The sequence below is a fragment of the Cherax quadricarinatus genome, chromosome 19 (assembly GCF_038502225.1).
Source record: "Cherax quadricarinatus isolate ZL_2023a chromosome 19, ASM3850222v1, whole genome shotgun sequence".
Taxonomy (NCBI): Eukaryota; Metazoa; Arthropoda; class Malacostraca; order Decapoda; family Parastacidae; genus Cherax; species Cherax quadricarinatus.
Window position 1 is genome coordinate 18,050,683 of NC_091310.1, and position 13,629 is coordinate 18,064,311.

Below are 13,629 nucleotides of genomic sequence, written 5' to 3' on the forward strand. Positions count from 1 at the left end.
ATATATATATGTTTATATATGTATATATATATATGTTTATATATGTATATATATATATGTTTATATATGTATATATATATATATGTTTATATATGTATATATATATATATATGTTTGTATATGTATATATGTATATATATATATATATATATATATATATATATATATATATATATTATATATATATATACATGTATATATATATTAAACGTTTTATATACAAGCAAGTTGAAGATGTGTATTGCAGCATCATGAGAATGCAAGAGAGCACCTGAGTGAGAGGTGGAGAACCCTCGCATCTTACGGCGTGTCTGTCTTGACGTGATATTGCACTTTCATCTCAGAGACAGATTTGATAAGAAAAAGAAAGACTTTTTCCCCTTGAGAGTCGTCTTGTTATAGTATATTGCATGTGTGCGTCTTCAGTGACCTTCCTAGACGACCGACGATATTTGCGACGACGACTGATGTTGATGTGGAAATATTGTCTATAAAACTGGGAGGGTTGCTTCAGTACCTGGAGATGTGGTTCGGAAATTATTTTAGCAATTCCATACATCTGTCTTTAATTTAGTAATCAATGTACAATAGTTATGTTTATATTCACCAAAACCATTTTATTGTTGAAATCCCTGGAAATACATGTCGCTTTCGGGTTTAAGGCGGAAGGAGTACCTGGCTACTCGTGTCTTCTACTATGACTTGCTTGAGAGTCTAGGATTACAATATTTAATGACGTGAATACTACTGAAACAAGCCTGATAATGAAACAAATAGGAAAAATGTTGTTAAGTATGGAGATACTATGATTTTTAGGTTTTGCATTTGTTATATTGACAACAGTAATTACAAGTACTTATTCCTTTTTGGGTTTTGCAGAGGAATAATCAGTGGAAGCTTGATCCCCAACAGCAGCAGCTCGACTCACAGGTAAGACCCACAAGAGTGAGGGGAAGTGGGAACAGGAGAAGAATAGCTCTGGAGAAGAACGTCTTGAGTTGTAGGAAAAGACTCGAGGCTAAACCCAGTCACAGAACATTGCATGACAGACGCAGAAGAGGAGAGGACATTTGCTGAGCTTGCTGACAGTTGTCTTGAGTATATGTTGGTAATATAGAGATGCCAGGCAGGCAGGCAGGCAGGCAGGATCACAGGAAAAAGGCAGCTTCCCTGCATGATAGTTGTGACGATTTACGGCAGTTTTTCAGTAGACGAAGCCTTCCCTTTATTTTCTTGAAGGTTGATTTCGAAATGAGGACCAGTTTAACTTTGTTAGTCAAGTCTTGTTTTAAATCCTTCAATGGATTCAATTAGATCTTGAGTCGTATATAGTTCTTCCGGGATGCAGATAAACTTGAAAATTCCTTTTTTGAAGTCGAGAGTACTGTTCTTTGCAATAAATAGCATCGCAGCATGGTTTAGTTGCGTAGAAAGTTGCATCTTGCCAATCCCTTCCATTTTCGTAGCAAGGATATTCTTCCTCTTCAATTTCTTCATCTTCCTCGGATAGATGTGTATCTTCAGTATGTTGGTAGACTTAAGATTAAGGTTGTGATTGGTCGGGAGCAGTGGTGTAATTGTTGGTGGCTTGTCGGCGTTATTGAGATTGCGAGGAGTCTTATCAGTAGTTGGAGATGGCTCAGGAACGGTGGTGAGGGCAGAGAGAGAGGAGTCAGGTCTGCGGGTGCTCTGAAGTTCATAACTTTTGGAATAATGTTCAGGATGTCAGCTGAAGGTGTAGAATCAAGGAAGGTGAAACTTGGTATATTGTTGAGTCAGAAGAGTTCGTTAAAGGATTCGGGTTGTGTTGCATTTGCCAGGTTAGCATACATCATGCGACCTTTACAAAGAAATAAACCTTTATCTTTTATCTTTATCTTTAGAGAATTTTGAAGGAGCGCCATCTAGTAGAGAGAGTGAGTTGCTAGCGGAGGGCGTCGGTTGACTGGCTTTGAGAATTTTTGTGGTTTCAGCTTGAAGTTTTGTGATGCCAGCATATGATGGAGATTCTTCTTGGTTTTTCTTGTTTGTTTCTTTTCTCATAGGACATTTGACTTCAAGAGTGAGATGTTCACTCTTACAGTTAAGGCATTTTGGAGGAGAGATGTTGGTGCAAGTCTTGAAATCATGTCCTTCACAGCCACAGTTCTAGCAGAATTACTTGTCCTTGATAGGACAGTCGATGGATAGATGCAAGTATGAGTAGCAGGTCCAGCAGTGTGATGTGTTTACATCGTTCATGTTCAATATGGCTTGGATTTATGTAGTAATAAAAGATAGGTGCGAGACAGATTTTCCTACTGGAAGATACTGAAGGCGAACATTAGGTTAGGTAAGGTTTGTCAGGTAACAGGACATGTTTCCTGACGCGGGTCTTAGTTATATGATGACTCGCAGCTGGAGCTTCTGATCCAGCTGCGTTCCGTTGGTTTACCGATCCACCCATTTAAAAATTATGGTTATGGTTATAATACCAGGCGAACAGTAATGGAGAAAGTAGTTAGTATAGTGCAAGTACAACTATATTACTAGTATAGGGTAAATAAATTGGCCAGTAGGCCTGCTGCAGTGCTCCTTCTTTCTCATGTTCTTAAATATTTTGTCAGAAAGACTGGATTAATACGTGGGAGTACACAGGCAAGACACAGCCCAGTACTTGTGAGTCAACACCTAGGATATTTGTTGAGGGCCGCTATCTACTTCTATTTAGATTACGGACAATTGTGTATTATCTCTGTTAGGCAATGATGATAGAAAAGTATGCTTTCTCCTCACCTTCCACTTCCTAAATGGATGAACAATAGATTAAAATATCTGATTGGTCAAAAGAGAGGCATATATAGGCAAATCAAAAGAGGAGAGGGGCAATTGAGAAATCGATATATTCAGTTAAAGAGAGAAATAAAAAAGGGAATTAGAAAAGCAAAAAGAGATTATGAGGTTAAAGTTGCAAGAGAATCGAAGACTAACCCAAAAGGATTCTTTCAGGTATACAGAAGTAAGATCAGGGACAAGATAGGCCCACTCAAAAGTTCCTCGGGTCAGCTCACTGACAGTGATAAGGAAATGTGTAGAATTTTTAACACATACTTCCTCTCAGTTTTTACACAGGAGGATACCAGCGATATTCCAGTAATGATAAATTATGTAGAACAGGACGATAATAAACTGTGCACTATTAGGGTCACAAGTGACATGGTCCTTAGGCAAATAGATAAATTAAAACCTAACAAATCCCCAGGCCCTGATGAACTGTATGCAAGGGTTCTAAAGGAATGTAAAGAGGAGCTTAGCACACCTTTGGCTAATCTTTTCATCATATCATTACAAACTGGCATGGTGCCAGATAAGTGGAAAATGGCAAATGTGATACCTATTTTCAAAACAGGTGACAGGTCCTTAGCTTCGAACTATAGACCAATAAGCCTAACCTCCATAGTGGGAAAATTTATGGAATCAATAATTGCCGAGGCAGTTCGTAGCCACCTTGAAAAGCATAAATTAATCAACGAATCTCAGCATGGTTTTACAAAGGGGCGTTCCTGCCTTACGAATTTATTCACTTTTTTCACTAAGGTATTTGAGGAGGTAGATCATGGTAATGAATATGATATTGTGTATATGGACTTCAGTAAGGCTTTTGACAGGGTCCCACATCAGAGACTATTGAGGAAAATTAAAGCACATGGAATAGGAGGAGAGATTTTTTCCTGGATAGAGGCATGGTTGACAAATAGGCAGCAGAGAGTTTGCATAAATGGGGAGAAACCAGAGTGGGGAAGCGTCACGAGCGGTGTTCCACAGGGGTCAGTGTTGGGCCCCCTGCTGTTCACAATCTACATAAACGACATAGATGAGGGCATAAAGAGCGACATCGGCAAGTTTGCCGATGACACCAAAATAGGCCGTCGAATTCATTCTGACGAGGACATTTGAGCACTCCAGGAAGATTTGAATAGACTGATGCAGTGGTCGGAGAAGTGGCAGATGCAGTTTAATATAGACAAATGCAAAGTTCTAAATGTTGGACAGGACAATAACCATGCCACATATAAACTAAATAATGTAGATCTTAATATTACGGATTGCGAAAAAGATTTAGGAGTTCTGGTTAACAGTAATCTGAAACCAAGACAACAGTGCATAAGTGTTTGCAATAAAGCTAATAGAATCCTTGGCTTCATATCAAGAAGCATAAATAATAGGAGTCCTAAGGTTGTTCTTCAACTCTATACATCCTTGGTTAGGCCCCATTTAGATTATGCTGCACAGTTTTGGTCACCGTATTACAGAATGGATATAAATTCTCTGGAAAATGTACAAAGGAGGATGACAAAGTTGATCCCATGTATCAGAAACCTTCCCTATGAGGATAGACTAAGGGCCCTGAAACTGCACTCTCTAGAAAGACGTAGAATTAGGGGGGATATGATTGAGGTGTATAAATGGAAGACAGGAATAAATAAAGGGGGTGTAAATAGTGTGCTGAAAATATCTAGCCTAGACAGGACTCGCAGCAATGGTTTTAAGTTGGAAAAATTCAGATTCAGGAAGGATATAGGAAAGTACTGGTTTGGTAATAGAGTTGTGGATGAGTGGAACAAACTCCCAAGTACCGTTATAGAGGCCAGAACGTTGTGTAGCTTTAAAAATAGGTTGGATAAATACATGAGTAGATGTGGGTGGGTGTGAGTTAGACCTGATAGCTTGTGCTACCAGGTCGGTTGCCGTGTTCCTCCCTTAAGTCAATGTGACCTGACCTGACTAGGTTGGGTGCATTGGCTTAAGCCGGTAGGAGACTTGGACCTGCCTCGCATGGGCCAGTAGGCCTTCTGCAGTGTTCCATCGTTCTTATGTTCTTATGTTCTTATATAATTAGCAGGAGAAAAGCAATTGAGTGGCAAACATGAGCTGAAAGTACCTCTTCTAAATTAGTACTGTTTCTAACGTGCTAATCGTGTCACTCCACTGCTATTCATAGCTTTGTGTACCAGTTGTTCTGCTAATGCTATCACAACCCTCTACTTCTGTTACTACTGATGGAGGTAGAGGGTTGCCTCGTTGCCAGCTGAATGTCCTGATGCACCCTCTGTATCAGCTTCATAAAACTTTTGACCTCAGATTTCTTTCTCTATTGTAAACACGTGGCAGTCAGTGCGAATTTAGTGGGTTTAGTAAGTGGCTGAGTGGAGCTGCGAGTGTTCCAGGTAACATTTCACTCCCGTCCTCTCGCTCCATACTCTGACTTGATGGTCATTATAACTTATTAGGTCCTGAAGCCTCTGGCAGCTCCTCTCTCACAATGTATCTGAATCCTCTTCTTGCAAAGTCAAAAATGCAAGAGCGATATGACAGTAACTGATAAACACAGACACGTTATAGCGTGAAATACGATAGCGTCATAAATCCAAAACGTAATGTTTTTGCTTTTGATAAAACGCCAATACCCAACGTTGTCTTACGAGGATAGAATGCAACTGAGATGTCTTTTAAGATTTTGCGGAGGAAACAAACTGTGCAAAGTGCTGTCGTTGCTTTTTCATCAGACTTTAATTTGATTATGAGCACATGTTTGTTTTACGAAGACTTGCGTAGTCTGTGCACTTTGCTCATTGCGCCACGCGTCCCAACGTGAACTTACAGTTTACAAGATCCAATTGTACTACTAATAAACCTCGGCATGAATATGTAACCAAAAACAGATATCTTGATTTTAAAATAATTCTAGAATTTACTGCAGTCTGACAATGTTACTAACATAAAAAGAGGTTAAGAGCACTTGGAGCTCCATTCAGGGACTCGGTAAATGCTTAGAGTGCAGAGGATGGAATTATCTTGTATGTATTACCTACCTAGTGTAGTTACTACATTACACAAGGGTGCTTAATAGTTGACTGATATTTTATGAAGGAGATCTTGAGACACGGTGGTGGTGCTGGAGACACGGTGGTAATGGTGGTGGTGGTGGTCACTGTTGAAGGCACGGTGGTAATTATCACTGTTAGAATAACTGTTAATACCACTATGGTTGTTGAGCACTATTGATGATGTTGTTCACTTTAGAGAGCCAATATGGCACAAGCTGAAGATACGAGTTATTTTTTTTCCCAGAGAAATCTTTCCATACCAGATTTTAATGTATCGGTCACACTCGCCTAACACGCGGGTACATGGATAAAGTAACCTCCCCCCTCTTACTGTCAACACCGCAGTCTCGCTCACTGTTACATGAGCCGCTTGCATAACAAGTGCACCAGTTCAGAAATATCGGACGTCATCTTGCGGGGTGGTGCTTCAGTGTTTCCCCAGCAATGGCGCTTTTTCCTTATAACCTATATTGGTGGGAGCTTGTGAGATGTTTTATATAATATTTTCGTTTTCTTTTATTTTAAATTCATTATTCTCAGTTTTTGTTCTGGATGACAACGATGCAACGACAGAGACAGAGATTAAAAAAGAACAGTTCAGTCTTCAGTACAACCTGATACTGGAGGTGCAGAGCCCGGGTGAGGGCTCTTGATGCATGAAATTGAATCTTTTCTCCTTTAGATCGAGCTTATCTACCTCTGATCATCCTTCCACCCAAGAGTTGTATGACCCTTGTGAGTTTAGTAAGGTTCCTCTTTTATAAGTGGGCAAGTAAAATGTTTTTACCAAGTCACCAAAGAAAACCGGACGCAAAAAAAAAAAAATGGTTGAATTCCGAAATTCCTAAATGCCTTGTTTTCGGCAAATTTTGTGCTGAAGCATAAATGTTAGAAATATGGTTTACTCTGACACTCTCTCCCTTCCCCGTCACTCGCTGTGTGACATTGCACGATTTCAGGCAAAAACTTAATTTTTTTTATTAAATCCTCGTGGAATTTTTACAGTATTTTTATTTTTATCCAGATTAAATATCCACTTCATTGACTCCATTTAAGTAACTGGAAGCATTCTCAATAATAACACACATGGTGACAAACTCAGAATGTTAACTGGTCTGTATGTTTCGATCCCTTTCTGGAATATCCTGAAAAGTATCCCACAAGGGGATAGAAATACAGTAGGGCCCCGCTTTACGGCGTTCCGCTAATACGACGATTTCAAATTCTGACCAAAATTTGCTATATGGCGAGCAGTCTTTCAAATACGGCGCGCCTCACCCGGTTTGTTTACATTCTCCACGAGCACATCTCTATTATATCTGAAAATTTTCCAGAATTTAAAGTGTTTTAAAGTTATTGTGTGTTTTATATATACAGTGGACCCCCGGTTAACGAACTTTTTTCATTCCAGTAGTATGTTCAGGTGCCAGTACTGACCGAATTTTTTCCCATAAGGAATATTGTGAAGTAGATTAGTCCATTTCAGACCCCCAAACATACACGTACAAACGCACTTACATAAATACACTTACATAATTGGTCGCATTTGGAGGTGATCGTTAACCGGGGGTCCACTGTACTTTGATAATTATACTTATGTGTACCTGTACCTAAATATACTTACTGTGATGGCGTGCAGATACACATTAAACTTGCTAAGAGTCTAATCTTGACGCCATATAATCTCTTGGGTGCATTAATATAGACATTTCCATTAATCCATCTATGATACTTTTTTTCAAAATTATGTAATAATCACGCTACGTAACATAAACATGATACACCCACAGCATAAAAATTGGCATAAATATGAGATTTGTTTATTAAACGGTTGGTGTACAGACCAATTAGTCCTAGCTGAATGTGTACATGTCACTGCCAATTTTAATTTTGAAATAAAATAACTGAGTATGTCTTGTAATCGACTGTGTAACTCCTGATTTGACATTTATATTGAAATCATTAGTTTCCATGTGATAACTTGTGTATGCTTCTGATTAGTTTCAGATCTTCAATGCTAATATTTAACTACATTACAAATTAATACTTTGCATTGTTTTTACTTTTCCCGTTCAGGTACAGGGGACTTGAGTTAAGCAATACAATACAAATCCTTTATTTACTTTCCTCAGTACACAGATAATGTAGTTTACATGTAGTATGCACAAAAGAAAGTCACTAACATGAGGCCGAAATGCATCTAGTTGTCGAAACGTTTCGCCTGCACAGTCAGTCGAATACTGAAGAAGCCTGCTGTGCAGGTAGCACATTTCGACAATAGTGTTGCGCATGCCATACTCATCAACTTGTCGGAATTGTATACCATTTATACTCTGATAAAGGAAAACATGATTTAAACCTGATCTTCATTGAAGCGATGGTTGCACGGAACGTGTGTAGTAGTAGAGTGCAATTTCCGGCCACAAAGTTGCCAAGGATTATCCCTGCCTATTATTCTTTTAAAGCAATTATGTGGATCCTGGACAAGGTCTACAGCCCTTAAAAAGTTGACGGCAGAAAGGTTAATTTTAATAAGATTAATCGTTTAGCATTAGTATGTCTTAGTGCTTGACATATGTAACCTGCAGATACACTGAAAAGACTTGTAATAGCAAACATACTGAGAATAATGGAATGCCTGTAGATCCTTTTGAATATGTTTCTTACTGTCTTATAATTTTCCTGAGTTCTTTTTATAAATTCATCCATTATACTCTGGTATACACCCAGCAGCATCTAAATGTCCTCATCATTGTAGAGGAAAGCACTTCGGTACTTCATGGAATATATATGAAACGTTTCGTCACGAGTGACTTCTTCAGTCCTTTAACAAATGACCTGGACTATATTAGTATTTGCCTTTACTCACCTCTGGTCGGTATTACCCTACTGTTGATTAAAACGATAATCATTCCTCTCTTAATTAACCAAGTTAAGGTTTCAGCAGCATGCAAGATCTTCCGAGGCCTTGCACTCACATGAATTACATATTACAGCACAGACCACATCTACATTAGCATTTTTCTGGTCATGTAATATTTAGTTCATAAGACACTATTAACTTTACGATAGATTGATGGTTGCAGCTGCTAAGAGGCAATTATCAGTCTTAGTAACATGCCGCCATGATGGTCGCATGTTACTAAGACTGATGAATATTAAAAAATAATAAAACGTTGCTACTGTGAACTATTTTTCTCCCACAAAAATTACTATCCCCCAACCTCAACACGCTCTTGCCAAGATTACTAAGGGCACTGAAGGCAGAAGTTTTACACGTGTTCCTGTGGCACTGTGAAAAAGACGAAAATAAAACTTGGAGGTCGTGCTATGAAGGGAGAAGAATTCTCAACATTTTCCTTCACATTTTCTACAGAGCACACACAGGCTCTTTGGGTGCATTAGTGTGATACGGTGTAAGTGTGTCGATAGTGGCGGTTCTCTCTTCTCCATAATAAGCCTGACGGAAACTCTATCTTCGTGAATGTTTATTACCAGACGGCGGTGTCTGACATAATGTTGGAACGTTCAGTAAACCTTGTACAGGAATGTATTTTCGTGGTACAGATACGTTACCTTGAGAGGCACGGCTGCACGCATACTTATATAACGAAATTCGTTGTTCCAGAGTTCTGGATGTCTCGCCTATGTATACTTAAATACAGGGGTTTCTGTATACACCGGCTCCACTCTCCGCCCTTCTGGTTAACTCTCTCATTAAGTTCTTAAAGTTTTCATTGGAGATCATTGTTGCATTTTATCAACGTGACCATCTATGTAAGAGTCTGGCTTGAGGGTCTATAGATAGAATTACAGTATTTGAATATAAATATCTAAGATTCAGAATTGTTTAAAGAGGCAGCTCTCCTAATATTTGATATGCAATGTATGTGCGTAATGACAGCAAGAACCAGGATCATCTCTTATAAGAATACAGATGATCATCAATCACCTCTCTCGGTTATTAGGTGGGATTATGACAATTTATACGTTATGTTCTCTTGGTTCATGAGAGTTATAAGAGTGATTTTATGATCAAATGCGTTTGTGTCTTGTCTTTTATAACACGTAAGTTGGTTTAGAAAGACACGTAAGCGAACACTATAACATATTAGAAAACGTTTCGGTCCTGGGACCTTGATCACTTCTAACATACAGAGGTAGAAAGACATTATATATATAGGCGGAGAGTGAGATGTGACGCACGTGACCTGAGGAATGTCATAAGAACATAAGAATGGAGGAACACTGTAGAAGGCCTGCTGGCACATGCGAGGCAGGTCCTTACCAAACAACCTCTACCTATGAGGAGGACGGGTAGACGATGAAATCATATGACTCCTGTGTTGTTGGGTTGGTGCTGCTTAAGAATCATGTATGCCAATGTTTTTGAAATTTTGTAGTTTCCAGTGTTGCGTTCTATAGTGTCGGTGACGGCGATTAGTGAGGCTTCTAGGCACCGTCGGCGTCTGAGGTCTGGTTCGGTGAGAACGAGTTGTGCCTCGTTCCAGTTCATCAAATGCCCCATGGAGTCTCTGTGGAGGACACAGGCGTACCTTACATCGTCTCTGTTAGAGGCATTTCGATGTTCATTCAGGCGGACTGCAAGATCTCTGCCTGTCTCGCCTACATATTTCTTGGGACAGAACCCACAGGGGATAGTGTTGACGCCTGCTGTAGAAGTTAGAGGTGTGGGGCTGCGTTTCGTAGTGAGGTCTTTGATAGATGATGTGTTTATGGTGGAAACGTTGATGTTACTCATAGCAAGTGCCCGGCGAGTATTCGTGGCAACATCGCCACATGGGAGTACTATGAACTGTTTAGGGGGCTGTTCCATGGGCGGTTTGTTGAGGATAGCTTGTGCCTTGAGTCTGCAATCTCGGATGAAGAAAGATGGAAACTGAAGACGTGTAAAGGCTTGTGTTATGTAAGTGCATTCTTCTTCTAGAAAACAAGGGCTGGAGCTGGAGATGCGAAGAGCTCTCAAGAAGAAGCCAATGAGGACTCCTCTCTTAGTGCGGGTGTCTTGGTGTGAATAAAAATGTATAAGATCGTCCTTGTTGGTAGGTTTTCTATACACTTTGAAGAGAAGTTTGTCACTGTCGGGAGATCTGCACAGTAGAACGTCGAGGAAAGGAAGTTTGCCATCATTTTCGAGTTCAAGTGTAAACTTTATTGATGGTTCAACTGCATTGATCTTGTTGAGAAGGGCCTGGATATTGAGACGTCTCGGATAGAAAACCAATATATCATCAACGTATCTTAGCCAGGTAACGGTGTTGGGAATGAGGGTGCTGAATTTCTCTGTCTCCAGGTTTTCCATGAAGAGGTTGGCAAGCACAGCACTGAGCGGGCTGCCCATTGCCATCCCAAAGCATTGTTTGTAACAGTTGTCCTGATACTTGAAGAAGTTGAAATTAACACAAAGTTCCACTAGATTGATGAAATCTAGAAGAGGTAAAGGGAGGTCGTGGTTTTCAGTGAGCCTCTGTCTCAGAATGTTGATTGCAGCGTCAGTAGGAACGTTGGTAAAGAGGGCTGTGACATCGAAGGAAGCCATGCTTTTGTTTTTGACATTCAGGTTGGAAATTCGGGAGAGAAGGTCACCTGAGTGTTTGAGGTGGGCTTGACTGATGGTGCCCAGAAGCGCTGAAAGGTATTTGGCAAGGTGGCCGGCTAGTCTGTGTGGTGCACTCCCTATGCCCGAAGTGGGACGTAATGGGACGACCAGAAATCATAAATAACTTATCTTCCTATACACTAACCGTCACCGAGACAGAAGCCCTCAGCCTAGGGCTCAAGTTTACTACTGGCATCAACAAGAAACATAATCTGGTGGATATGGTAACCAAGAACCAACCTTTTGGAGACTCGGAGTTTCAAAAGGGCTTTGTCCAAGGAATTATCACTGCTGCAGCTACTGAGCCTTCAAGACCGGTCATTCCCAGAAGATACATCCAAGCACTCAGGAACTTGGCCAACAACGATGATATCGTCATTACAACCGCTGACAAAGGAGGTGGTGTGGTGTTACTCAACACTGTCGACTACAACAATAAAGTCTTAAATCTTCTCAACGATGCCAACACATACCAGCCTGTATCGGAATCAGTGCTACTTCAAAGTACCCAGACTTTCCTTCAAAAGGCTCGTAGCATCTTACGAAAATCAGAACAAGGCAAAAAACTACTTAAACTTTTACCAGGTCAACCGAAACCAGCACGCCTGTATGGCCTTCCTAAGACACACAAACCTGGCATCCCACTATGGCCTATCACTTCGGGCATAGGGAGTGCACCACACAAACTAGCCGGCCACCTTGCCAAATACCTTTCAGCGCTTCTGGGCACCATCAGTCAAACCCACCTCAAACACTCAGGTGACCTTCTCTCCCGAATTTCCAACCTGAATGTCAAAAACAAAAGCATGGGTTCCTTCGATGTCACAGCCCTCTTTACCAACGTTCCTACTGACGCTGCAATCAACATTCTGAGACAGAGGCTCACTGAAAACCACGACCTCCCTTTATCTCTTCTAGATTTCATCAATCTAGTGGAACTTTGTGTTAATTTCAACTTCTTCAAGTATCAGGACAACTGTTACAAACAATGCTTTGGGATGGCAATGGGCAGCCCGCTCAGTGCTGTGCTTGCCAACCTCTTCATGGAAAACCTGGAGACAGAGAAATTCAGCACCCTCATTCCCAACACCGTTACCTGGCTAAGATACGTTGATGATATATTGGTTTTCTATCCGAGACGTCTCAATATCCAGGCCCTTCTCAACAAGATCAATGCAGTTGAACCATCAATAAAGTTTACACTTGAACTCGAAAATGATGGCAAACTTCCTTTCCTCGACGTTCTACTGTGCAGATCTCCCGACAGTGACAAACTTCTCTTCAAAGTGTATAGAAAACCTACCAACAAGGACGATCTTATACATTTTTAATAACACCAAGACACCCGCACTAAGAGAGGAGTCCTCATTGGCTTCATCTTGAGAGCTCTTCGCATCTCCAGCCCTTGTTTTCTAGAAGAAGAATGCACTTACATAACACAAGCCTTTACACGTCTTCAGTTCCCATCTTTCTTCATCCGAGATTGCAGACTCAAGGCACAAGCTATCCTCAACAAACCGCCCATGGAACAGCCCCCTAAACAGTTCATAGTACTCCCATGTGGCGATGTTGCCACGAATACTCGCCGGGCACTTGCTATGAGTAACATCAACGTTTCCACCATAAACACATCATCTATCAAAGACCTCACTACGAAACGCAGCCCCACACCTCTAACTTCTACAGCAGGCGTCTACACTATCCCCTGTGGGTTCTGTCCCAAGAAATATGTAGGCGAGACAGGCAGAGATCTTGCAGTCCGCCTGAATGAACATCGAAATGCCTCTAACAGAGACGATGTAAGGTACGCCTCTGTCCTCCACAGAGACTCCACGGGGCATTTGATGAACTGGAACGAGGCACAACTCGTTCTCACCGAACCAGACCTCAGACGCCGACGGTGCCTAGAAGCCTCACTAATCGCCGTCACCGACACTATAGAACGCAACACTGGAAACTACAAAATTTCAAAAACATTGGCATACATGATACTTAAGCAGCACCAACCCAACAACACAGGAGTCACATGATTTCATCGTCTACCCGTCCTCCTCATAGGTAGAGGTTGTTTTGATAAGGACCTGCCTCGCATGGGCCAGCAGGCCTTCTAAAGTGTTCCTCCATTCTTATGTTCTTATGACA

At 40.8% G+C, this 13,629-nt stretch overlaps 1 long non-coding RNA gene across 2 annotated transcripts in view; it reads left to right on the plus strand.

Annotated features, from left to right (window-relative positions):
- Nucleotides 1-13,629, plus strand: part of LOC138852955 (uncharacterized) — a 59,758-nt gene that overhangs the window by 5,950 nt on the left and 40,179 nt on the right. For both annotated transcript variants that reach the window (XR_011392206.1, XR_011392207.1), the window contains exon 2: nucleotides 880-930. This is a non-coding gene — a long non-coding RNA (uncharacterized lncRNA). The remainder of the gene's footprint in view (nucleotides 1-879; nucleotides 931-13,629) is intronic.